The sequence below is a fragment of the Medicago sativa genome, chromosome 6 (assembly GCF_051527215.1).
Source record: "Medicago sativa cultivar Bolivia chromosome 6, Bolivia_mono, whole genome shotgun sequence".
NCBI lineage: Eukaryota > Viridiplantae > Streptophyta > Magnoliopsida > Fabales > Fabaceae > Medicago > Medicago sativa.
In genome coordinates this window covers 60,053,465-60,077,957 of record NC_140754.1, presented here as the reverse complement: position 1 = coordinate 60,077,957, position 24,493 = coordinate 60,053,465, and positions in this window count along the sequence as shown.

Genomic DNA, 24,493 nt, shown 5'->3' with positions numbered 1-24,493 from the left:
ATCATCTCCTCTCTTGGATTTCACTAACATCTTACATGGCCACAACAACACACACAAACACATGCATGTATATGGTCTTTTGTTTACTTTTCTCTTTAGAGTTGCAAAAAAAAAAATTGAAGATTTTAAAAGACTATGTAAGAGTTGCAAAAAGAAGAAAATTGAAGATTTGAAAAGACTATGTAACTATGTTTTATCACAATTTAGATATTATAACTGTATAAAATTATAAAATTAGATAGGACAATGAAATTTTAGAAAAAATTAAATGCTACAAAAGTAAACGAATATTTTATTACAATATAAATTTTTAAAATTTGAAAAGACAATTAAATTTTAGAAAAATTGCGTAAAAAAAGAGTGAATGAAAATATATAAATTATAAGATTTTAATAAAGAAATATAACTCTAAACAAAGCTTTTAATAGCTTATAAAAAATATAATATTTTATCAAAACTTAAAATAAAATTTGTAATATAATGATAAAAGTTACAAACATGTCCCGTGTGATAATATAATGATAAAAATTGCAAACACGCCCCATCAATATAGCTGAATTGGCAGGGATATTACAGTATACAATTAACAGAATTCGAACTCTAAACTTTGCAAACCGGTGATAATTGTCAATGATAACTTCAAATAGATAAACCATGTTGGTGTTGTTACTTTTTTTTTTTTGTCAAGTCGATGATTTTTTTTCTTACTGCATCTGCAAGTCGAAAGTCATATTTAGTGTTATGACACACTTGTGAAGAAAATAATACATCTAAGCTCTCACCATCTTCATTTTTTATCTTGTATTTTAAATATATTATATAACAATGAGAGAAATATATAACATGTTATTTTTGTTGCTTCAAAAAAATATAGTATTGAGAGTTTAAGAAAATTTATCTTCGTAATTTGAGGAGTATTCCGAGCAATATAGGTAGTAGTATTGAGGGTGTTTGTTTGGTGAGTTCTTGTTGTGCAGAGAGTACTCATATTCAAGTTTTGAGAGGGCTGTTTTAATTTGGGGATGAAGAGGCAAGAGGAACTGCAACAACGTCAAGGCAGAGCCAGTAAATTCTTTAAAAAGAGCGACCTAGTGTCTGACTCATCTAAAATTTATGACTGACAACACTATTTTTCGGTGTATTGGAGGTTGATTTTTTGCAGAAATTATTTTAAGTGTTTGACAAATGGAGCAACAATTTCAAGTGTTCAAGAAATATTCCAACATGACAAAGGGAGGAAATGTACAGTGTATGAGATTGTGAGTGTCTTTAACCTGTCCTTGTTTACAAAAAGGGCACCAAATTTGTTCTCTGAGTGTCTATTAATTAACAATTTCTACTCTTCTACTTCCTTTATCTTGAAATTTTGAGTACTTCAAGTTTATTGCTACTTTAGACTTTTCATTTGATGACTGCCTATTATGCTTACTCAAGTCCCTCAAAAAACAAATCCCTATTCTGTCTTCCCAATGTGCCAAATGATGCATGCTTGTTAAGATACGGTACTCTAAAAAATATTTAAAGACTTTCCATCCCTTTGCCTCTCTTCAAACTACCATCACTATGGTCTTCTTCTTCTACTTGTCGCCGTTGCCATCATTATCTTCATCATCACATCAGCATCAACTGATTTGAGATGGTGGAGGTTGTGCCGTGTGTGCACTGCCCTGTTGGATGTTGAGGGCTTATTTTCTATCATGTGTTTGGATAGTATTGTCAGTCGGATCTTTTGTTCATTACTTTATTTAATGTTATATGCAATATTTGGGACACTGCGGCACCACTAGAAGCCACACAGAGCGTTGTCGGTGCTGGAAGGTCGGTCTTGTTCCTTGGAGATGGCGATGAGTAGTGCAGCGTGCCAGTGTACATACTAACATGAAAATCTGCCTCTGCTCTATTTAATTTTCCCTGTTTTGGTTGCATATTTCAATTTGTATTTTGTGCATTTTAAAATTCAGTTCCATAGCATCAGAGGTATCATTATTCGTTTCTTGGCTTATCAATGAATATATGGCAAGCTGAATATATAAAAAAAGATGTGTTGGGATTGCATGGATCAGTGAAGGTAGTTTTTTTTTTATCTGTTGGTTTGGGGCCTAAGATGACTAAATGAACTTTAAGTAGCAATATATCTATTGGTTGTCAGCAGCTTGGACAATTTGGAAAGAATCTTCAAAGGAAAGGAGGACAACTTGCAAGCGCTTGGTGAAAGGGTGAAGCTTCAGTCATTTTGGTGGTTGAAAACGAAATACGTTAATGATTGTTCATTTTGAATTGTATAATTTAGATACATTTAAGGTTATCAAAACCCATTTTAGTCGTGATGACATGATGAGTAAATTTGTGATATGTGGCCTCTGCGGTCCTAAATCATGAATCATATGCTATTGTCCGATTAGACTAGAAATTTATGTAAATGCCTTATCTAAATCATTCAATATTTTTTATTTATTAATTTTCTAATGTTTAATGTCAATCCTTAATAAAGAAAAAAAGTAAGTTATAAGCATATGTACTAGTACATTTTATTTTTCCCATGAGTAAATTAATTTGCTGCAGTTTATAATTTTTGCAACATCAGTCTTTTGTTTTAATTAATTGATAATTGGCATGTTTTGTTCATGTGGAGTGCTTATTAGAAAACTTTAGGTTTTGTGCATGAACATAGATTAATTTGTAACGCTCATTTGTGTTAATGTTGATTGATGGATTAACCAATTAACAAAAATTAAATGAAATTGACTACTCTAGTGTTTTTATGAAGTTAATGAAATTGATTTTATGTTGCTGCAACCATGTTTGAGGTTTTGACTGCTGATGAGAAAGAAGAACAACTGAAGAAATATTGTAGGTCGTAGTTTTGTCATTCTAACTCTTGCCTTGATAATGTAGGCTATGTTTGGTATGACATTTTTGATACTGCATTATTGTTCTATGTAAATGTTAATTTTGAATTCAGATAATTCTTTTTGATTAGTATATGTATCTTGGGATTAGTTCAATGTAATGGTATGAAATATATGCAGGAAAGAAAGGATGCATATTATGTATGTATGCTGGGAAAGAAAGAAAAAAAGTAACCGTAAGTCGGTTAAAATTTTGACGACTTAAGAAATTGGTTTCTTATATCAGGTTAACATGGCATCCATGTTTTTGGAGGCCCATGCTTTCTTAAGTCGGCTCAAAAACCTGACTTACCAAGCCAAAACTTGTTATGTCTATTATTTGAAAATTGCTGGGCCAATATGTAAATATTTTTGGGCCAAAATTAGCAATATTTTTGGGCCAAAAAAGCTCTCATTAGAGACTCAGTGTTTTATTAAGATTATTGAGAAAAAAAAATTAGGAGCACAATATGTAAATATTTAATATTTTTAAGGTACTATAATTAAGTGTATAATTGTTAAAGTTAAAATTAATCCTTTCTTGGGATCGTTTTATAAAGTGTGTACTAAAGTAAATAATGAAGCAAAAGAAGATAAAATAGTGCTCATTTGAAAAATACCTCAATGAATAAGAATAAATAAAGATAGTCTAGATGCACCTTGTCCAGTGATGTTGAAAGATACATTAGCCTATAGTGAACATAAAGTTTGAGATTTTTTACTATTTTCCTGAATTGTCGTTGCTAGCTTAGTTTTGTATTAAAAAAACAATTTGGTGAATATTATTTGGGTTAAGTTTTGTTATAATTTCTGTTTGACCAAATAAAAATATTTTGAATTTCTATTTGAAAATGATAATCCAATTTGTCTTTTAAATTCTTGTATTATTAGAGTCAATTCAGTTATGACTTGCAACAATCTACAATCGTTAAAGGGTTTGAGAAATGTTAAATTTTATCTCATGGATTGTAGAATATTGGGCCATGAATTTTAAAATTTCTTTGAGAATATTGAGTTTTGTGGGAGAGATATAGTAATTAAACAAAAATGAACGAGGAAGAAACGTTTCTAAATCAATGCATATAAGTATTTATGGATCCTCGTGTGGACAAAAATGTTTTTCCTCTCAATTAATAAGTTAAGTGAAGAAGATCAAACTCTACATCTTCGAGAACTAGGAAATCAGGTGTCATAAAAATTGAATGAAAACAAAAAAATTCCATTTGGTATAATTGAAAGACTGTATTATGATCAACTATATTTATTGTTTATTATACTTTATAAACTATATAATATGAATGTAATTATAGTGCTTCTTAATGCCGACATTAGTGATATAATATGGTGTAACCGAGGAAAACTTTTGTGTCTATAGACACAAAATAGATGGTTTGCAAAGTCCTAAAATGCACTTATGAGTTAAGAAATTTGTCTCTGAAAAGTCTTGAAAAGTCAATTGTCTCATTTGATTTTTAGATAATATTAATAAATTTTTTAGATTTTACACGTTCATTGGAAGTATGTTTATATACATAGTTTAATGTGTCAGTTTTATTTTATTTGGTCAACAGTTTTTATTATCAAAATTTAAAAATCCAATAAAATCCAGGAAAGGGCCTGAACCTAATTACAAATGAAGGAGTTTATAAAATTGGAGGCCTAGGCTATCCCTACACAGAACAAAATAGTTAAAAGAAGGTGGAAATGACCACCATCGAGAGGAATTCAAAGGTACATTTGCCCATTTTTGGACAAAACATAAGTTTGGCCATTCCCTTCTCAGAAAATGATAGAACATATGCAGCTCAACTCCCTTGCTATCCCTAAATAATTTACCCAACGATTATGCAAGCACCAATGGACCTCCAACGGACAATTGAAGGCTTAGACAACAGACTCCAAGGAATCTAGCCTCAATATCTCTAAAAACAATGCCATTAGGCGCAAAAGGGGAAGACCGAAATGACGGTCTATCCAAATTGACCATAATCCAACTTGGTAAAGGGGGAGATAAATAACCTCAACCTCGGCCTACAACCTTAAGGGCCTGCACTGAACGCCAAAGAGACGAGTGACCTTGAAATCATGCATAATGGAGGAGACATGTCCTTTAGCCAATGGTTTCCTCACTCTAACTTCAGCAATGACATTGGGAATCAGTCCAAAAATAGTAAATGAAGTCCCATCATATCTTCTAGCATTGCACTCAACCCAGATTAACCAAGCTATGTGTTTTATTGCAGAGAGAAGTAATTTATGTTGGAACAAAATGTGTTTAACAATGAACCTCAAAGAGTTTTGATGATAACAAGGTATTAAAAATTGTAAATTGGACTAGCTAATATTTGTTCAAGTGTACAGGACCACGGTTAAAAAGTTACATCATTAATTGGTTCTGAATAAGCAAATAAAGAGCAAAAGAAAATGAAGCTTAGACGATTCTGAAGGCAATACGCTCCTGAAAGTTGAAAGCGTTCCTGAAGTCAAGCTGCTCCTGAAGATTGTAAAAGCGCTCCTGAAGAAATAGTGCTTTTGAAGAATAGTGCTCCTGAAGACAAGAGGTCCAGAAGCCACATTATCAGAAGCTGCAGAAGCTGCTTCATCAGAAGCTGCTTCATCAGAAGCTGCATCATCAGAAGTTGCCTCATCAGAAGTCATTTCACCAGAAGCTGAAGATCAACTGGATTTGCAGAAGATTCAAAGATTGAAGAATCTACATTGCAAAAGCTGTCTATTGGACTCGAAAACACAGCAGAAAATTAGTGGAACATTGCAACGGTCATTTCAAAGGTGTTTGAAGGCATGTGCTTGCAATTTGGACGAAAGCGTTGACATTGTACTATTGTACGAACTGTACAACCACCTTCTCCACTACTCTGTTTTGTGTCCACGCTACAAGACAAGAAAACAGCTTCAGAATACGGCTTCGCCTGCAAAGATGTTCCTTTGGATAAGGAATGGATTTCAAATTTGTTCTTCATAGGACAACAACCAAATCAGGCAAAATATTATTGGTGAAAGATCAAGCTTCAACAACGACTCTTTGGTGTGCTGGCAATTTCACAACGTCTCTTTCACACCTCTATATAAATCAGTGAAGACTTAGAGTTTTGGTAATGCAAGAACGCTGAACGAAAGACTCACAACATTTTTACAAGTGCCAAACCTCTGCTGAAATTGTTCTGCATTCACTTAGAATTTCTGTGTCTCAAAGTCATATCTTAGAAATTCTTAAGTCCATTGAGTCTGTATCTGATTTATATTGTGAGCACCTATGATTGTATATCAAGTGTTCAACCTTAAACAATTTTTTGTGTAATTTTGTTTAGTTAGGAAGTCTCTTGCAGTTGTGCTTGAGCAGGAAGTCTCTTGATTGTGTTCTTGAGCAAAGGAAGTCTCTAGCTTGTGTGCTTGAGCAAAGGAAGTCTCTTGCTTGTGTGCTTGAGCAATTGTAATCAGATATTACTCTTAGTGAAATCTCCTTGGAAGTGCAAGGGGGACTGGACTACTTCCGGATTGTGGAAGGAACCAGTATAATTGCTTTGTGTCGTTCTTCTTCTCTCTCTCTCTTTTATTCCGCTGCATTTAGATTCTGATCATCATCACTTCAGAAGCTGTCTCACTTAGCTTCTGATCAGTGTGTTCAGTTTTTAAGAGAAACAAAGAATTTTTCAAAACACAATTCAACCCCCCTTCTTGTGTTTTTCTCACCTTCAATTGGTATCTAGAGCATTGGTCTGTTGTGTAACACTTAAACGTGCAACAGTCAAAGATCTGAGAAAAACATGTCTACTCCTCCTCCTACTGGTTCTGGTGATACTATCTATAAAAATGTCTCACATGATTATAGTGATAGTAAGAAATCCAGTGTTGGGAAGATTCCAAAATTCAATGGAGATGCTGAAGAATTCTCTTGGTGGAAGACCAACTTTTACAGTTACATCATGAGCCTAGATGAAGAATTATGGGATATTCTGGAAGATGGTGTTGGTGATTTAGTCCTTGATGAAGAAGGAGCTGCTGTGGATAGAAAGAAACATACTCCAGAACTGAGGAAACTCTACAAGAAGCATCATATTATCAGAGGAGCCCTTGTCACTGCCATACCCAAAGCAGAATACATGAAGATGAGTGACAAATCCACTGCGAAAGCTATGTTTGCTTCTCTCTGTTCAAATTATGAAGGGAGCAAGAAGGTCAAAGAAGCAAAGGCTCTTCTGCTTGTACATCAGTATGAGTTATTCAAGATGAAGGATGATGAAACTATTGAGGAGATGTACTCAAGGTTTCAAACCTTAGTTTCTGGGCTACAGATTCTAAAGAAGAGCTATGTTGCTTCTGATCATGTAAGCAAGATACTCAGAAGCTTACCTGCCAGATGGAGACCAAAGGTGACTGCCATTCAGGAAGCTAAAGATTTAAACACTTTAAGTGTCGAAGATCTTGTTAGTTCTCTCAAAGTTCATGAGTTAAGTCTTAATGAACATGAGTCTACTAAGAAGAGTAAATCAATAGCTCTTTCATCCAAAGGCAAGTCATCAAAAGCTCTCAAAGTGGTTGAATCTGAAGAGGAAGAACAGTCAAGTTCAGATTCTGAACCAGATGCTGCTGAAATGGCCATGCTCTCAAACAGACTTCAATATCTGGCCAAGAAGAACAGAAAGTTTCTCGCCAGAAGGGGTAACTCCAGAAGCTCAAGGAAAGAAGATCAGAAGGGATGCTTCAACTGTAAGAAGCCGGGACACTTCATTGCTGAATGCCCTGATCTTCAAAGAGAAAAGTCAAAGGACAAGTCAAAGAGGTCTACATTCAAACCAAGCAAATTCAAGAAGCAGATTAAGCAGAGTTTAATGGCAACCTGGATGATTTGGGTAGTGAATCTGGATCTGATAAAGAGGAAGCTGATGAAGATGCAAAGGTAGCTGTTGGGTTGGTAGCAACAGCAACTTCAGAAGCTGGATCAGATTCAGACTCAGAAGATGAAAACGAGGTATATTCCAAAATTCCCAGAGATGAACTTGTTGAGTCACTTAAAGAACTTCTTACACATTTTGAAGTAAGAACCAATGAGTTGAAGGATTTAAAAGAAAAATATGCTGATTTGGTACAACAGCAAAAATCAACTCTATTGGATCTGAAAGCTTCTGAACAAGGACTTAGGGGCTTTGACTTCATGTGTAAAACATATGAAGATCAGCTCAGGTTCTTATGTCAGAAGCTACAAGAAAAGTGTAATGAAAAACCTTTAAGTAACCATGAAATTGCTCTTGAAGATTTTATTATATCTGACATTGACAGAAGCAGAGTAGCTTCTATGATTTATAGCATTTACAAGAACAATGGCAGAGGAATTGGTTTTCCAGAAGTGAAACTTGAGAAAACCAATCTAAAATCTTGTTGTGAATGCATCAAGGAAGGTCTGAAAACCTTCTTTGTACCAGAAGGGGCTGAGTTGGAAACTGTTGTTCAATCAGAACCTGAGCCTTCTAGTTCTAAGGCTAAGATTACTTCAAAGCCAAAGAACTCTACGTCAAAGGCTATGATCAAATCTGATTCCAAGATTTCAAAGGTTAGGATCCTGAAAAGATCAGAACCTATTCCTCATAGTCTGGTGAAACCAAAATCTGGGGTTCTGAAGTCTAAGTTTCAGAATAAGACAGTTACTGCTTCTGAAGTACCAAAACCTAAGGTGATGGTTAATCAGAAGCAACCCAACTCACAGCACAAGGTACAAGAAGTGAAGAGTAAAGCCTTAAGTACTAACCTTCCAGGACCCATAGGACAATGGGTACCTAAATCTAAAAATGTCAATGATGCAGGTATGTCTAAGAGCAGTGCCAAAGCAAAGATCATGGTACCTAGACAGCGGTTGCTCAAGACACATGACAGGAGACAAGTCCATGTTCCTCAGCCTAACAATGAAAGAGGGAGGAAATGTGAAGTTTGGAGGAAACCAGACAGGCAAGATCATAGGTACAGGAACTATTGGTAATTCCTCTACCTCAATTAATAATGTATGGTTGGTAGATGGTCTTGAACATAACCTTTTGAGCATTAGTCAATTTTGTGATAGGTTATGATGTGCTTTTTGAAAAACCCAACTGTACAGTAATCAACAAGGAAGACAAATCCATTGTGTTCAAGGGAAAGAGAGTTGACAATGTCTATAAAATCAAATTTTCTGAACTGGCTGATCAGAAGGTGATTTGCCTACTATCAGTGAATGATAAGAAATGGATGTGGCACAGAAGGTTGGGACATGCTAACTGGAGGTTAATCTCTAAGCTTAGTAAGTTACAACTTGTGAAAGGGCTACCAGACATTGACTATCATTCAGATGCACTCTGTGGTGCATGTCAGAGAGGGAAAATTGTGAAATCATCTTTTAAAACCAAAGACATTGTTTCAACCTCAAGACCTTTAGAATTACTCCATATTGATTTATTTGGACCAGTGAGTACTGCATCCTTATATGGAAGTAAATATGGATTAGTCATTGTTGATGATTACAGCAGATGGACTTGGGTGAAATTCCTGAAAAGTAAGGATTATGCATATGAGGTATTCAGTAACTTCTGCACACAAATTCAAACTGAAAAAGAGTCAAAAATTTTGAAAATCAGAAGTGATCATGGTGGAGAATTTGAAAATGAGCCATTTGAAGCTTTTTGTGAAAAACATGGAATCATCCATGAATTCTCTTCTCCTAGAACTCCACAACAAAATGGGGTTGTAGAGAGAAAGAATAGAACGTTACAAGAAATGGCCAGAACCATGATCCATGAAAACAATTTGGCTAAACATTTTTGGGCAGAAGCAGTGAATACAGCATGTTATGTTCAAAACAGGATCTATATTAGACCTATTTTGGAGAAAAAAGCATATGAACTCTTTAAAGGAAGAAAACCCAATATCTCTTACTTTCATCAATTTGGATGTACATGTTACATTCTGAACAACAAGCTCTACCTAAAGAAATTTGATGCCAAGGCCCAAAGAGGAATCTTTTTAGGTTACTCTGAAAGGTCAAAGGCATACAGAGTGTATAATTTAGAAACACTCTGTGTTGAAGAATCTATGCACGTTAAATTTGATGACAAAGAGCTTGAAGATAAAACTTTAAAGCAAGATGAAAGTTTTGCAGAGATACAGGTTCCTGAAGTTACTCCAGAACCTGATCAGATAGATGAATCTGAAGATAGTCCAGAAGCTGAACCCACATCAGAAGCGCAAGATGAAACTGCTTCTGGTGAAGCACAAGATGGCTCACATCAACCAGATCCTCCGAGAAACACATTCAAACACAAGTCTTCCCATCCTGAGGAGCTAATCATTGGAAACAAAGATAGTCCAAGAAGAACAAGATCACATTTCAGACTAGTAGAGTCAATGATTGGACTAATCTCAATGATTGAACCTACAACAGTTGATGAAGCACTTTCAGATGATGGATGGATCCTAGCTATGCAAGAAGAGTTGAATCAATTTCAAAGAAATGATGTGTGGGATCTGATACCCAAACCTCAGCACAAGAACATTATTGGAACAAAATGGGTATTCAGAAACAAGCTGAATGAGCAAGGTGAAGTAACAAGAAACAAAGCCAGGCTTGTTGCACAAGGGTATAGTCAACAAGAAGGCATTGATTACACTGAAACATTTGCTCCAGTTGCAAGATTGGAAGCGATCATGTTACTTCTTTCCTATGCAGTTAATCATGGCATAATATTATATCAGATGGATGTCAAGAGTGCATTTCTCAATGGTGTCATAGAAGAAGAAGTGTATGTCAAGCAGCCTCCTGGATTTGAGGATATTAAATATCCTGACCATGTTTTTAAACTGAAGAAATCACTATATGGCTTGAAACAAGCTCCCAGAGCTTGGTATGATAGACTAAGTAATTTCTTAATCAAGAATGATTTTAAAAGAGGACAGGTTGATACAACACTTTTCAGAAGGACCCTTGGGAAAGATATTCTTGTTGTGCAAATATATGTTGATGATATAATATTTGGTTCTACTAATGCATCTCTTTGCAAGGAATTCTCTAAGTTGATGCAGGATGAATTTGAAATGAGCATGATGGGAGAGCTGAAGTTCTTCCTTGGCATTCAAATCAATCAATGCAAAGATGGAGTCTATGTTCATCAATCAAAGTACACAAAGGAGCTTCTGAAGAAGTTCAAACTTGAAGATTGTAAAGTGATGAACACTCCAATGCACCCTACGTGCACCTTAAGCAAAGAAGATGAAGGAGCTAAAGTAGATCAGAAGCCGTATAGAGGTATGATTGGTTCTTTGTTATACCTTACTGCATCTAGGCCAGATATTTTATTCAGTGTATGCTTGTGTGCAAGATTCCAATCAGATCCTAGAGAATCTCATATGACTGCTGTCAAGAGAATCTTCAGGTATTTGAAAGGAACAACTAATCTTGGACTCCTTTATAGGAAATCCTTAGATTATAAGCTAATTGGATTCTGTGATGCTGATTATGCTGGTGATAGGATTGAAAGAAAGTCAACCAGTGGCAATTGTCAATTTCTGGGTTATAATCTTATATCCTGGGCTAGCAAAAGACAAACAACTATTGCTATGTCTACAGCAGAAGCAGAATACATTTCAGCTGCAAGTTGTTGTACACAACTACTTTGGATGAAACATCAGTTGGAAGACTATCAGATAATTGCTAACAGTATTCCCATTTATTGTGATAATACTGCTGCTATTTGTTTGTCTAAAAATCCAATTTTGCATTCAGGAGCTAAGCACATTGAAATCAAACACCATTTTATCAGAGATTATGTTCAAAAAGGAATTTTAGATATACAATTCATTGATACTGAAAATCAATGGGCTGATATATTTACTAAGCCTTTAACTGTTGAAAGATTTGATTTTATAAAGAAAAATTTGAACATGCACTACGTGTCTGATTAAAGTTTGCTTGCTCCTGAATAGGATTTTAGGTTCTGAAGTTAGTTCAGAAGCAGGAGTCCATCAGAAGCTCTGTATTGAGGTTCTGAGGAAAACTCGCTTCTGATGATGACGTCAGCATCTGAAGTCCAGAAGCTGGATTTATTGCTTCTGAATAGTTGAATTAGTGGAAACGTTGGGAGTCACTTTTTAAAAGTAACTTCTGGCCCACTAACTTGGTAGTTACTCTGTGAACTTCTTACGTGGCCTGTATGTGTTGGTGTATAACTAAAAGGGCAATGATGATTTAATAGCTTTGAAAGTACTTTTCACGCGCCCCCAATTTGTCATTAATGTTATGTTTGTTTGTCTCTTTTGAATTGCAAACGTTTTTACTCTTAAACACTTTTTCAATTCACACACTACTCACTCACAACAAACACATTTTGCTCTTAAACGTCTTGCGAAGTAAGCGCAAAAACCTTAGAACCCTATATTCTTTAAATCTTCTTCAATCATCATCAAAATGGCATCATCAAGCTCAAAAGTTTCTGAATCTACCTCAAACATGCAAAGCGCACCAGAATCTGGGTCCGTCTACAAAGAGAAGACTATGGATATTCCATGGAAATCCTTAACAGTTCAAGTAGAATCACCGGTGGACTTCGCTTCACTTAAGAAGTACAAAGTGAACATGGAAGGATTGATAGAAACTCAGAAGCTGTCTGAGTATTTCAAGATGCTAAATGGGCCAACATATGTGAACTTGGTCAAGGACTTTTGGTTAAAAGCTGAAGTGTACAATGAAAAGCCTGCAAAAGTTGTAAGCAAACAAGCTGGGTCAAAGAAAGGGAAAATGACCATGGATATGAATCCTACATCATTTGATAGCTTAGAAATAAGGTCTGAAGTGATGGGCATTCCTATAACCATCACTGAGGGCGTCATAGCTAAAGCTTGTAGAATGAATGCAGAAGGAAGGTTTCAAGAAATAGTCAAGAAGGAAGATGTCCTGCTGCAAAGCTACTACAACACTCTTCTGGGTGGAAACAAAGATGCTAAGCCTTCTGAAATGGAGATTCACAACAAAATGTTGTGAAATTCAGTAACGATTGCTTCTTTCAAAGAGCAGGTGGGTCTGATCAACCCAACAACCAACAGAAGCTAGCAATTTACTTCATGACCAATCTGGAAAAGATAAACTTCCCAAGATATGTAATGGATCATCTCTGCTGGGCTATAAATGAAGGCACTATTAAAGGAAGAAAACAAGTACCTTATGGAAGATTATTGTCTGAGATCTTTCATCAAGGAAGAGTGCTGGACTTCTTGAGAAATACAAGGAGTGCTTCTGATAAATGCTTTGAAGTGTCTACTGCTGAAAGGACTATTAGTAGTAGGAGCTTATTCTCTATGAAGTTTATCAAGAAAGCTCCTGAGAATGAAAAGTGGTTGGAGATGACCACAGAAGAAACTGAGATTATCAGGAACTTTCCTTAAATCTTTGAGGAAAGTAATTCTAAAATCTTGGCTAAATCAGTAGCTGAGTATGTCTTGGAAGAAGATGCAAGCACTCTGGAGGAAGCTGTTCCTGCTAAAGTGAAGAAGGTTAAGAGTGCTACTGCATCAGAAGCAGCTACTGATAAGGGCAAGCAACAGAAGGTTGCTAAGAGAAAGAGAGGGAAAGCTGAAACCGTTTGTCATAAAGAAAGGTTCGAAGAAGCTTGGGAGGAGATAGAGAAAGAAGAGGCAGAGCCTAAGCTGAAAAGAAAGAAGGCTCCACTTGATATGAAAAGCTCTATGGTTCAAGTGACTCCAGTCATGAAGAGAATGGCCAAGGAACATTCTGATGACTTTTTAGCTAATAGGCGAGAAGTGAAAGCCTTGAAAGAACTTGGAAGAAAAGAGGAAGGAGAAAGGATGCTAATCGTGGATGAAGCTGATGCTGAAAATGTAGAGCAAGTTCAGAATCTTGGAACTTCAGAAGCAGTAGATAACTCTGCAATGTTATCTAAGGTACCTCAAGTTTCTCACACATCTTGTACCACATCCTCTATTCCTTCTGAAGACACTTCTCTTTTAGATCACCTAGAAAGTCATTATCTAGGTGAACTACCCCAATCTGGCTTTAACACAACCTCACAAAAAGCCTCTGAAACAACTCCAGAAGCAGCTGCTTCTGATAAAGTTGTTTCAGAAGACCCCCCACAACAAAAACCTTCACCAGAAAAAGCCTTTTCACCCCCTACAACTTCATCACCCCCAACTGTTCCTGAACCATCGGTTCCTGAACAAGTCACTCCTCAAAAGACCGTTCCTGAACATATTGTTCCTGAACAACCAGTTGCTAAACCCATTCCTGAACCTGAAACTGCTGCTCCTGAACACATTGTTCCTGAGCCAACCCCTGCTTCCATAACTCCTTCACCAGTACAAGTTATCAAGATCACCCATCATACTGGTGTATGTGATATGGACATAGACTCTGAAGTTGATCAAAATAATCATGCCTCTGATATGGTAGTTGACCCCACTCCTGACCAACCATCAACTAGCCAATCCTTAACAACAAATGACCAATCATCATCAAACCTACCTATTATACACTTAGCCCTCCAAAACCCTCTAAACAACCTTCACCTCCCACCATTTACCTGGATTCTTAAGTACTAAAAGATGTGTGGGAAGATATTGCTTTTGAAGTTCTCAGACTGATAGCAGGAAGAAATGACTTGGGTCATCAAGTTAGCTATCAGAAGCAATGGAGAAGGATAAAAGAAAGGGTCGTCAACCTGATTTCAGCTTTGCATGATTCCTGCATTGAGGCTCAAGAGCAAGCCAAGCAGAAGCTGGAAGATTGGTTGAATGGAATAGAAGAGAATACTGGAGATGTTGAAGTTCTTGGTACTTGGGTGAAGAATCCACTCAGTATCAGAGGCAAAGAACCTGATGAATTCCTGCCTAAGGAGCTGCATCTGATTATTCCTTCTGAGATCCTGGAAAAGATTGACGCACCTAACCTGGCTCTAGCTCAGGAGAACAAGGTGCTCAAAGAAGAAAATGACAGGCTTGAAACAGAGCTACTAGAGCAGAAGCTGAAGATATCAAAATTGGAAGCTGATATGCAAGAAGCCAAGATCAGAGAAGACAACTATAGAAAAGATATGGACAAGAAGTATGCTGATGTTCAAGAGCTTCTGAAGAAGATTTTAGAGAAATAAGCCAAACCCATAGTTGCACACTTTTCGCTTATTTTTTGTTGTCTCTTTAGGCTTTTAATATTCTTTGATCATCTCTGCTTCTGATTTAGTTCTTTTCTCTTCTGATAATTCTCTGAATTCTTCCCGCTTCTGAAAATCTTTAACTGTTTATACCTTGTGTGTTATTATTTGCTTTGATAATAATGCTTGCTATGCTTGTTTATTTAATCTTTGAAGATGGTTAATATGCTTTAAAATAATTTGAATTATGCTCTGAACCTTTAATCTTATGTTTTTCTCATCTCTTCTTTTTGTTTATGTCTTTTTGCTAATGACAAAAGGGGGAGTATATGTGATAGTATTTAAAGGCTCTGAGCCCCATTAATAATATTTGAAAATTTTGAAAAAATTTCTATCTTTTTGTTTTACCTTTAAAAGGGTGTATCAAAAAGGGTGAAGTATCAAATTTCAAATAAAATTAATTGAACAATTCTTCTTATCTATAAGTCAATTCTTTCAATTTTTCTTAGCTCTGATATTATTGTGCGAAAAATGAATTTAATTAACCTGGATAGAACATAGGGGGAGCTTACAAACCTCACCTTAAAGACTATCAGACTCAGGGGGAGTTAGAGCTTACAAACCTCAGACTCTGAGCTTACAAACCTCAGAAACCCCAAAGTCAACTCGTTAATTAGATTAACAACAATTGACCAATTTTAAATACTATTGTTTGTCATCATCAAAAAGAGGGAGATTGTTGGAACAAAATGTGTTTAACAATGAACCTCAAAGAATTTTGATGATAACAAAGTATTAAAAATTGTAAATTGGACTAGCTAATATTTGTTCAAGTGTACAGGACCACAGTTAAAAAGTTACATCATTAATTGGTTCTGAATGAGCAAATAAAGAGCAAAAGAAAATGAAGCTTAGACGATTCTGAAGGCAATACGCTCCTGAAAGTTGAAAGCGCTCCTGAAGTCAAGCTGCTTCTGAAGATAGTAAAAGCGCTCCTGAAGAAATAGTGCTCCTGAAGAATAGTGCTCCTGAAGACAAGATGTCCAGAAGCCACATTATCAGAAGCTGCATCATCAGAAGCTGCATCATCAGAAGCTGCTTCATCAGAAGCTGCATCATCAGAAGCTGCCTCATCAGAAGTCATTTCACCAGAAGCTGAAGATCAACTGGATTTGCAGAAGATTCAAAGATTGAAGAATCTACATTGCAAAAGCTGTCTATTGGACTCGAAAACACAGCAGAAAATTAGTGGAACATTGCAACGGTCATTTCAAAGGTGTTTGAAGGCATGTGCTTGCAATTTGGACGAAAGCGTTGACATTGTACTATTGTACGAACTGTACAACCACCTTCTCCACTACTCTGTTTTGTGTCCACGCTACAAGACAAGAAAACAACTTCAGAATACGGCTTCGCCTGCAAAGATGTTCCTTTGGATAAGGAATGGATTTCAAATTTGTTCTTCATAGGACAACAACCAAATCAGGAAAAATATTATTGGTGAAAGATCAAGCTTCAACAACGACTCTTTGGTGTGCTGGCAATTTCACAACGTCTCTTTCACACCTCTATATAAAGGAGTGAAGACTTAGAGTTTTGGTAATGCAAGAACGCTGAACGAAAGACTCACAACATTTTTACAAGTGCCAAACTGTTTTATCTTGGTTTTCGGGCGTCAAACATTAATTACGTTTGAACCTTTTTAACCGGTGATATCTTATTTTTTCTTGGGAAGGGAAAAAGTAAGCAAAACCCTTGAGAATCGAGGTCCGGGAGTCGTTTTCGCTACGGGAAGGTGTTAGGCACCCATAACGACTATAGTATCCTATAGGAACCGTCTTTAATTTCTACGTGCGCGCTTTATTTTTAAATGCTATTTGAAAGTGATTATGAAGCCTAAGAGTGTTCTAAGTGAAGAATCGGAGGGAGAAGAATGTGTTTGAATTTTTATTTTAGTTGAATTGAAGGAATTTTGTTCCTTGCCTACGTACCCGTTTAAGGGATCAAATCCGCTGTAGTTCTCTTCCAAAAATGTTTTTGTTTTTGTTGGTTGATTTTAAGTTTGAAAATTGGAATTTTTGAAGAATGGAGATTGAGAGGCCTTAAAGGCATGAGATTATGAAAAGAGTGAGGTGGAATTAGTCAATTGCAAAAAGGTCTAAGTATGATTAAAATTCTTTAAGGTTTTGTTTAAGAAAAGAAAAGGAAAATTCAATGGGAGTTTGATCCCAAGGTTTGTTAAGAAAAATATTTGAGTGATGTTGTTCATATTTTTTGGGAAATAGATTTTTTCTAAGTGTAAATCCTAAGCATTCATCTAAACATACAATCCTAAACATACATCTAAACATGCATATTCTAGCCATATGCCTAAAGTGAGGTGTGTGCATGTGTCGGTGCTTGTGTCGGTGTACATCATTAGAGTCCATTGTCCTTATTACATCATGCCCTAGTTTACATTCTATGGTCTTGCAAGAATTAGAATTGCATAAAAGTAAAGTACAAGAATTCCTAGGTTTTTTTTTACATACTAAGTCTTGTTATGAATCAAAATGCAAAGAAATGAAAGGATGAGAAAGAGATGAAAGATGAAATGCTCATGACGTATGAAACATAAAGTAGAGTGGTTAGTGAAAATAAGGCATAAAATGATAGAAAAGTAGGCAAGGAAATACTAAAACAAAGAAAGGTAAAAATGACAAAAATAAAGTGTCAAAATGTAGTGGAAATTTATCATAACCTCTCAATAAGTATATGACCTATATTTCTCTTATTATGAGCAATGTTCAAAGATTTCATTGTATTATGAATGTGAGAACTATAGGGCATATTCAAGTCAAGGATTATGACACATTTTTAGGTCCATTTTAGCACTTTATTTTTACTCTCACACATTTTCATGACTTGTACCACAAGAAACTAATTTCACATATCCATATGCAGCAAGAAACACACACAAACAGTAGCTAAAACTTCATAAAATCAAGTGGTATGGGTCACAAACATTTACCAAGAAATTGGAACTAGAATCAAGCACATTTTCACAAAATTTTAATACAAAACATCACAAAATAGCAAGAAAATCAACATATTATTTTTTTTATCAATTTTAATAGGCAAAGATCATCACAAAAATACTACCAAATTATCAAGAGATGTTTATGAAATTTTTAGAAGCTTTAAGAATTTTTAATCACAAAAAGAAATGTAAAATTTCACAAGTTTTAACAAAATTAATGAATAATTAACTAGAAAATGCCACCTATTTTTTTAATCAAGATCCAACACATAACAACATCACAAAAAATATCAAGAAAATGATCAGGAACACATTGGAAATTTTTAGGAATTTTTAAGCAAGCCAGGGGTGTGATTATCAAACAACAGTATGGAAATAGCAAGAAAGTACGTAGAACACAGAAAATTATCAGGCTTAAGGCCCAAACCCAAACACAAGTGGATCCTGGATCACAAGGAAGCCTGTGGAACGTAAGATTGATCCAGGAACACCAACCCTAGATCTAACGGTGGAGATGTTGGTTCAAAGGTGAACCAGACTGGTTCGAACGAACCGGTCTGGTTCACGCACCTATATATGCATCAGGGACCGGTTTGATTTCATTCTTCTCACTCGTTTCTCTCTCTAGGTTAAACCTTAGAGAGAGAAGCTCTCATCTCTCACCTGATGATCTTCATCTTCTTCCTTTCTCCGACGTGGTGGCCAGTGGTGGCGCCGCCGCGTCGGAGTTTCAACCTACTCCGATCTAAAAGCCATATACACATTTTTAAAGCTCTTCCTCTTCTCTTTATGATTTCGAAACTTTTTCCTTGAAAAGAGGCTTAGATCAGAGCAAATCTACACTTGAACTATTCGATTCTAGGGTTTCAAAAATTTTCTAAACTTCTTGAAACTAAACCCTAATCTACTCTATCTTTTATGCTGATGACGAATTCGAACTCTGATTTGAAAGATAACCGGTGAATCCTCGTGATTTTACATGTTAGGGTTTCGGTTTCAATTTTTTCCAAAATTTTTGAGGTTTTCAACTTGATTCACAGTTTATTTTCACTCTTGAGCCTTCGATGATGATTTGAAACGAAAAAACGAGAAGGTTTTGGTGAATTTACCTGGAAATCGAAAGAGAAGACGACGAAACCCTCGGTGAATCTTCCCTGAGTTTCTGGTGAATGATTTGTTGTTATTGAACTGGTAACGTTCTTCTTCTTCGTCTTCTCCACTGGTTTGGTTCTGCTTCTTCAATTCCTCTTCTTCTCCACTGTGATCGTACAAGTTCTCTGAGCTTGTACTTGTATTGAAGTTCCTCAGTTCGATGATGAAGATTCGAACTCGAATCTCTGAGAACTTCGTGAATCTTGCTTCGATTTGGTTCAATTTGTGACTCTGGAAACAGTTAGGGTTCGTGATTGTTCTTCGTGTTCTTGGTGATTCCTGGAGTTAGTTAGGGTTTTGATCCTTGAGAAAGGAGAGAGAATGAAGAAAGTGTGTTTGTTGAGTTGGCACGTAATGATTGATTCCGTTCCATTGAATGATGAATTGGCTCCTTTTATAGGCTGCCAAGTGGCCTTGGTGGCCAATGGTTGCTTGCCACCTGTCTGGACTTGTAACTAACTCGAAACTGGACTGAAAATTGGCTTGAGGGTCTTTGTGCAATTTCTGGACATTAAGGGACTAACCTGCAAAAAATGCTAAGGACCAATCTGCAAAATTGTTAAGACTCTGGACTGAAATGTAATTGACCAAAAGAATTAAAAAGTTTGACCTAAAAAAAAAATCGAATCAAAAAGGACCTAAAGGAAAATAAAGTGACTCAAGGGACTAACATGCAATTTTTAGAATTTTTAGGACTAAAATGAATTTAAAATAAAATTGAATTAAAATTGGTAAAAAATGGAAAATAACGTAAAGTGAAACGATTAAAATTGACAAAACGGACTAAAACGAACCAATGGCTTAAATGAGGTACTTTAAAGTAACCTCTCTCTGCCGAAATTTCGTGTGAAATGACCAAAATGCCCCTGGGGACTAAACGACTAAAAATGACTCAGATGCAAATTTAAAAATGGATTTTTAACAGAGAATTGAAGCAAGAGTTTATACAAGCAATTTAAAAGACTCAGAGGCAAATTTTAGGGGCTAATCAGGCTTTTTAACACTTGAAAAGACTAAAATGCCCCTAGGGGCTAAACTGACTCAAAATGACTTCAAATGCAATTTAAAAAAAGGATTTTGACATGGAATTGGAGTAAGGACTTATTCAAACTATTTGAAAGGACTCAAATTATTTTTCAAAGACTGAAAGAGATTTTAACATGGGAAATGACTAAAATGCCCTTCTATGTAAATTTTGTAAGTAAATTTGAAATAAGATGCAGAGAAAGATGCAATTGATCAGGGACATATCAAATGGCTTGACATGCAAGAAAGGAAGAGTTGAACAAGTATTTTTAGGTCCAAAATTAGGGTATAACAGCTGCCCCTATTTAAGTTTCTTTGTCCGGAGCGTCAAGAGACGAAGTCTTTGAGTTGACGGGACGAAGATACTTAAATATTAACATTTGCACTGTTTTTGGACATAAAAATACGCTCTCAGATTCTTAAAATATGAATGTCATGCAACATTTTGATTATGAATGCAAGACAAACAACTGGAGTCTATGGAGCATGTCATGTCACTGGGAATTCAGGTGGACATTGACAGGGTAGACAAACCAGGGGATAGGAAATAGGGTACAAGTTGTTCTTTGAATTTGAACTAGCCACTTGACCAAGGAATACAAAACAAGAGATAGGTACAAGCTGTTCTTGGGGTCGAACTTGGCACTTGATCGGAAATATAGACATATAGGCAGACACAAGCTGTTCTTTGGATCGAACTTGACACTTGGTTGAAGATACAAACAGATAGACAGGTACAAACTGTTCTTTGGATCGAACTGGCTGTTTGGCTGGTGATATAGACGAAAGGGTAGATACAAACTGTTCTTTGGGTCGAACTTGCCGTTGGATCATCACCACATCATGTAGGTAGGTGCAAACTGTTCTTTGGATCGAACTTGTCATTTGGCTGATGACAAAGCATAAGCTGGGTACAAACTGTTCTTGGGATCGAACTTGTTGTTTGTCCGGAAGTATAGGTATATAAGCGGGTACAAGTTGTTCTTTGGATCGAACTAGCTACTTGACCAATAACAAGATACAAATTGGAAGTTGGGTTTAGAAAGATACGAATTGAGAGTAAGTTGTCATTGACTTGATTTAAAGACAGACATGACCATTTTTGTTGGCCCAAAAGGAAATTGAGAGTGGATTATCATTGACACAGACATTGAATTGAAGGTTGAGGATTGAGATTGATTAGGGACATAGACATAAACATTGGGTTTGGAGAGTTGAAATTGACATTGAGATTGGTTTGAAAATTGAGATTGAATTGAATTTGACATTTGAAATTGGATTGAAGGTTGAAATTGGATTGAATTTGACAATTGAAATTGGAATTGAGTTGAAACTGAAATTGGGATTGGAGTGAATTGAAATTGAGGTTTGAGATTGCACCGAATTTGAGATTTGAAATGATTTGAAATTGAGATTGGAGAGCTGGGATTGCATCGAATTTGACAGTTGAAATTGAAATTGAAATTGAAATTGAGACTTGAATTGAAGTTGGAAATTGAAATTGAGTTGGAAAGTTGGAATTGAAATTGTGATTGAAATTGGGGATTGAAATTGAATTCGACAGTTGAAATTGAGTTGAGTTGAAATTAAAATTGGAAGTGAGTTGAATTTGACAGTGAAGATTGGAAATGCAACATGTATGTATGGTATAACAAGATTGAATGTATGAACACGTAAAATGCATGATTATGCATGTATGAATGCTTGAAATGCATGATTGGCTTGTAGTTTGACAGAGAAGTTTCACAGAGGCAGACGAAACATTGGAAGGTTGGGCACGTAGTGGCTCGTGCTGCAATATATTCACAGGGGAAAAACCTCTTTGGAGAGACCGTCGTTGAGAGACGTATCGAAACCATGGTTGAGGGTAATATAAACTGTAAAGGAGGGATCCTTGGGAGATTCTTGGATACAAGTCGCCGTTGCTAGGCGTGTCAGTGCTGGGTAAACATTGGATGTTCGCATCTGTGGTCAATGCTTTTCATATCATTTTCATTCTTTCACTTTTCTATCCCATTTTTGCCTGAACTGCCCTTTCGGGTTTTCGATTCACCGGGGAACAATATTCTTTTCATTGCCCCATTTTTGCCTGAATTGCCTTCATAGGTTGTCAATCAGCGGGGTGCTCATTTTTGCCTAAGCCGCCCTTTCGGGTTTTCAACTTAGCGAGCTTTTGTTTTCATTGTCATTTTTCTTTTCATTCTGTTTTTCATTCTTGCTATTGACCACAGATCATCCTGAGGGGTAACCTGCTTGTAACATGTATTGAAATAGACATTGACACTCATTCATTCATGCATGTTTCATTGGAATGTATCCTATTGCTCAGGTTTGCTTTCAAAATAGACTGAAAAAGATTTTTTCAATTTTCAAAGATGTTTGTTTCAGATATTGACATCATCAAATAGAAAGAAAATGTTTTGTATATAGCATTGAAAGTAGAAAGAAAAAATAGAGTTTTAAACAATAGCACAGGCTCAAATTGATGTAGAAGAGTGAAAGTCAGCCAAAGGCATGACTTCACGGATTTACAAAGCTTGGAAAATGGTAATTTTATTGGTTGGTGATACATTGAACACGACGACCGCTACATTTCATAGAAATTTTGAATTCACAAGTACAGAAGCTTCTGATGAAGATGATCATTGACAGTTGCAGATGTCCCAAGGGTGATGGTGATTTGCCAGATATAGTTACTTGTCCTTTATTGTCAACCTCATTTTTGCATGAACCGCCCTTTCGGGTTTTCGGCTCATCGAGGCGCTCATTCTTGCCTGAGTTGCGTACAATCTCAGCGAGCTTTTCATATTCATTTTTTTTTGTCCCTAACTTTTGCCTGGATCGCCCTTTCCGGTTTTCAATCCACCGGGAAGCGCATTTTTGCCTAGGCCGCCCTTTCGGGTTTTCGACCTACCACGCTGTTCTTTTCTTTCTAGACAAAGTATTTCTTGACTATATTGGCATTAACAGGATTTGGGAGTTCAACACCATCCATGTGTGTAAGAATCAAAGCACCACCAGAGAAAGCCATCTTGACAACATAAGGACCTTCATAGTTAGGTGTCCACTTGCCCCTCGGGTTGGGTTGCTGGCTTATCCTTCTTTTCAATACAAGTTCGCCTTCCTTGAATTCTCGAGGTCGGATTTTCTTGTCAAAAGCATTCTTCATTCGCACCTGATACAATTGTCCATGAGCCATAGCATCCATACGCTTCTCTTCAATCAAATTCAATTGGTCATACCGACTTTGGCACCATTCAGCCTCAGTTAGTTTTGCTTCCATGATCACTCGAAGAGATGGAATCTCCATTTCTAGAGGGAGAATTGCTTCCATACCATATACCAAAGAGAAAGGAGTTGACCCGGTTGAACTACGCACTGTAGTACGGTAACCATGCAAGGCAAACGGTAGCATCTCATGCCAGTCCTTGTAAGTAGTGACCATCTTCTGAACAATCTTCTTGATGTTCTTGTTAGCGGCCTCGACTGCACCATTCATCTGAGGTCTATAAGGAGAAGAGTTGTGATGTTCAATTTTGAATTCTTCACATAAAGCCTGCATCATGCTATTGTTCAGATTGGAACCATTGTCAGTAATGATCTTGTTAGGAACACCATATCGACAGATGATGTTATTCTTGATAAACTTGACAACCACTTGCTTGGTCACATTTGCATAGGAAGCAGCTTCAACCCACTTGGTGAAATAGTCAATTGCCACTAGAATGAAACGATGTCCGTTGGAAGCTTTCGGCTCAATTCTTCCGATCATGTCAATGCCCCACATAGAGAAAGGCCATGGGGAAGATATAACATTGAGCGCGTGTGGAGGCACATGAATCTTGTCAGCATAGATTTGACATTTGTGACATCTCTTAGCATGTTTGTGGCAATCACGCTCCATAGTTATCTAGTAATAGCCGGCTCTTAGCAGTTTCCTTGACATGGTGTGACCCGAAGCATGGGTCCCAAAGGTACCGTCATGTACATCATGCATCAATTTCTCAGCTTCTTGCTTATCAACACATCTCAACAAAACCATATCATAGTTCCTCTTGTATAGGATTTCTCCATCCAGAAGGAATCTACTAGCCCATCTTCTCAAAGTCTTTTTATCCCTGTTGGAAGCACCTGGTGGATATTCATGATTCTGCAAGAATTGTTTGATGTTATAATACCAAGGTTTTCAACTATTCACATCTTTATCAGCTTGATCTGGCATATTTTCAATAGTAAACACATGAGCGGGTCTATCAAGACGTTGCACC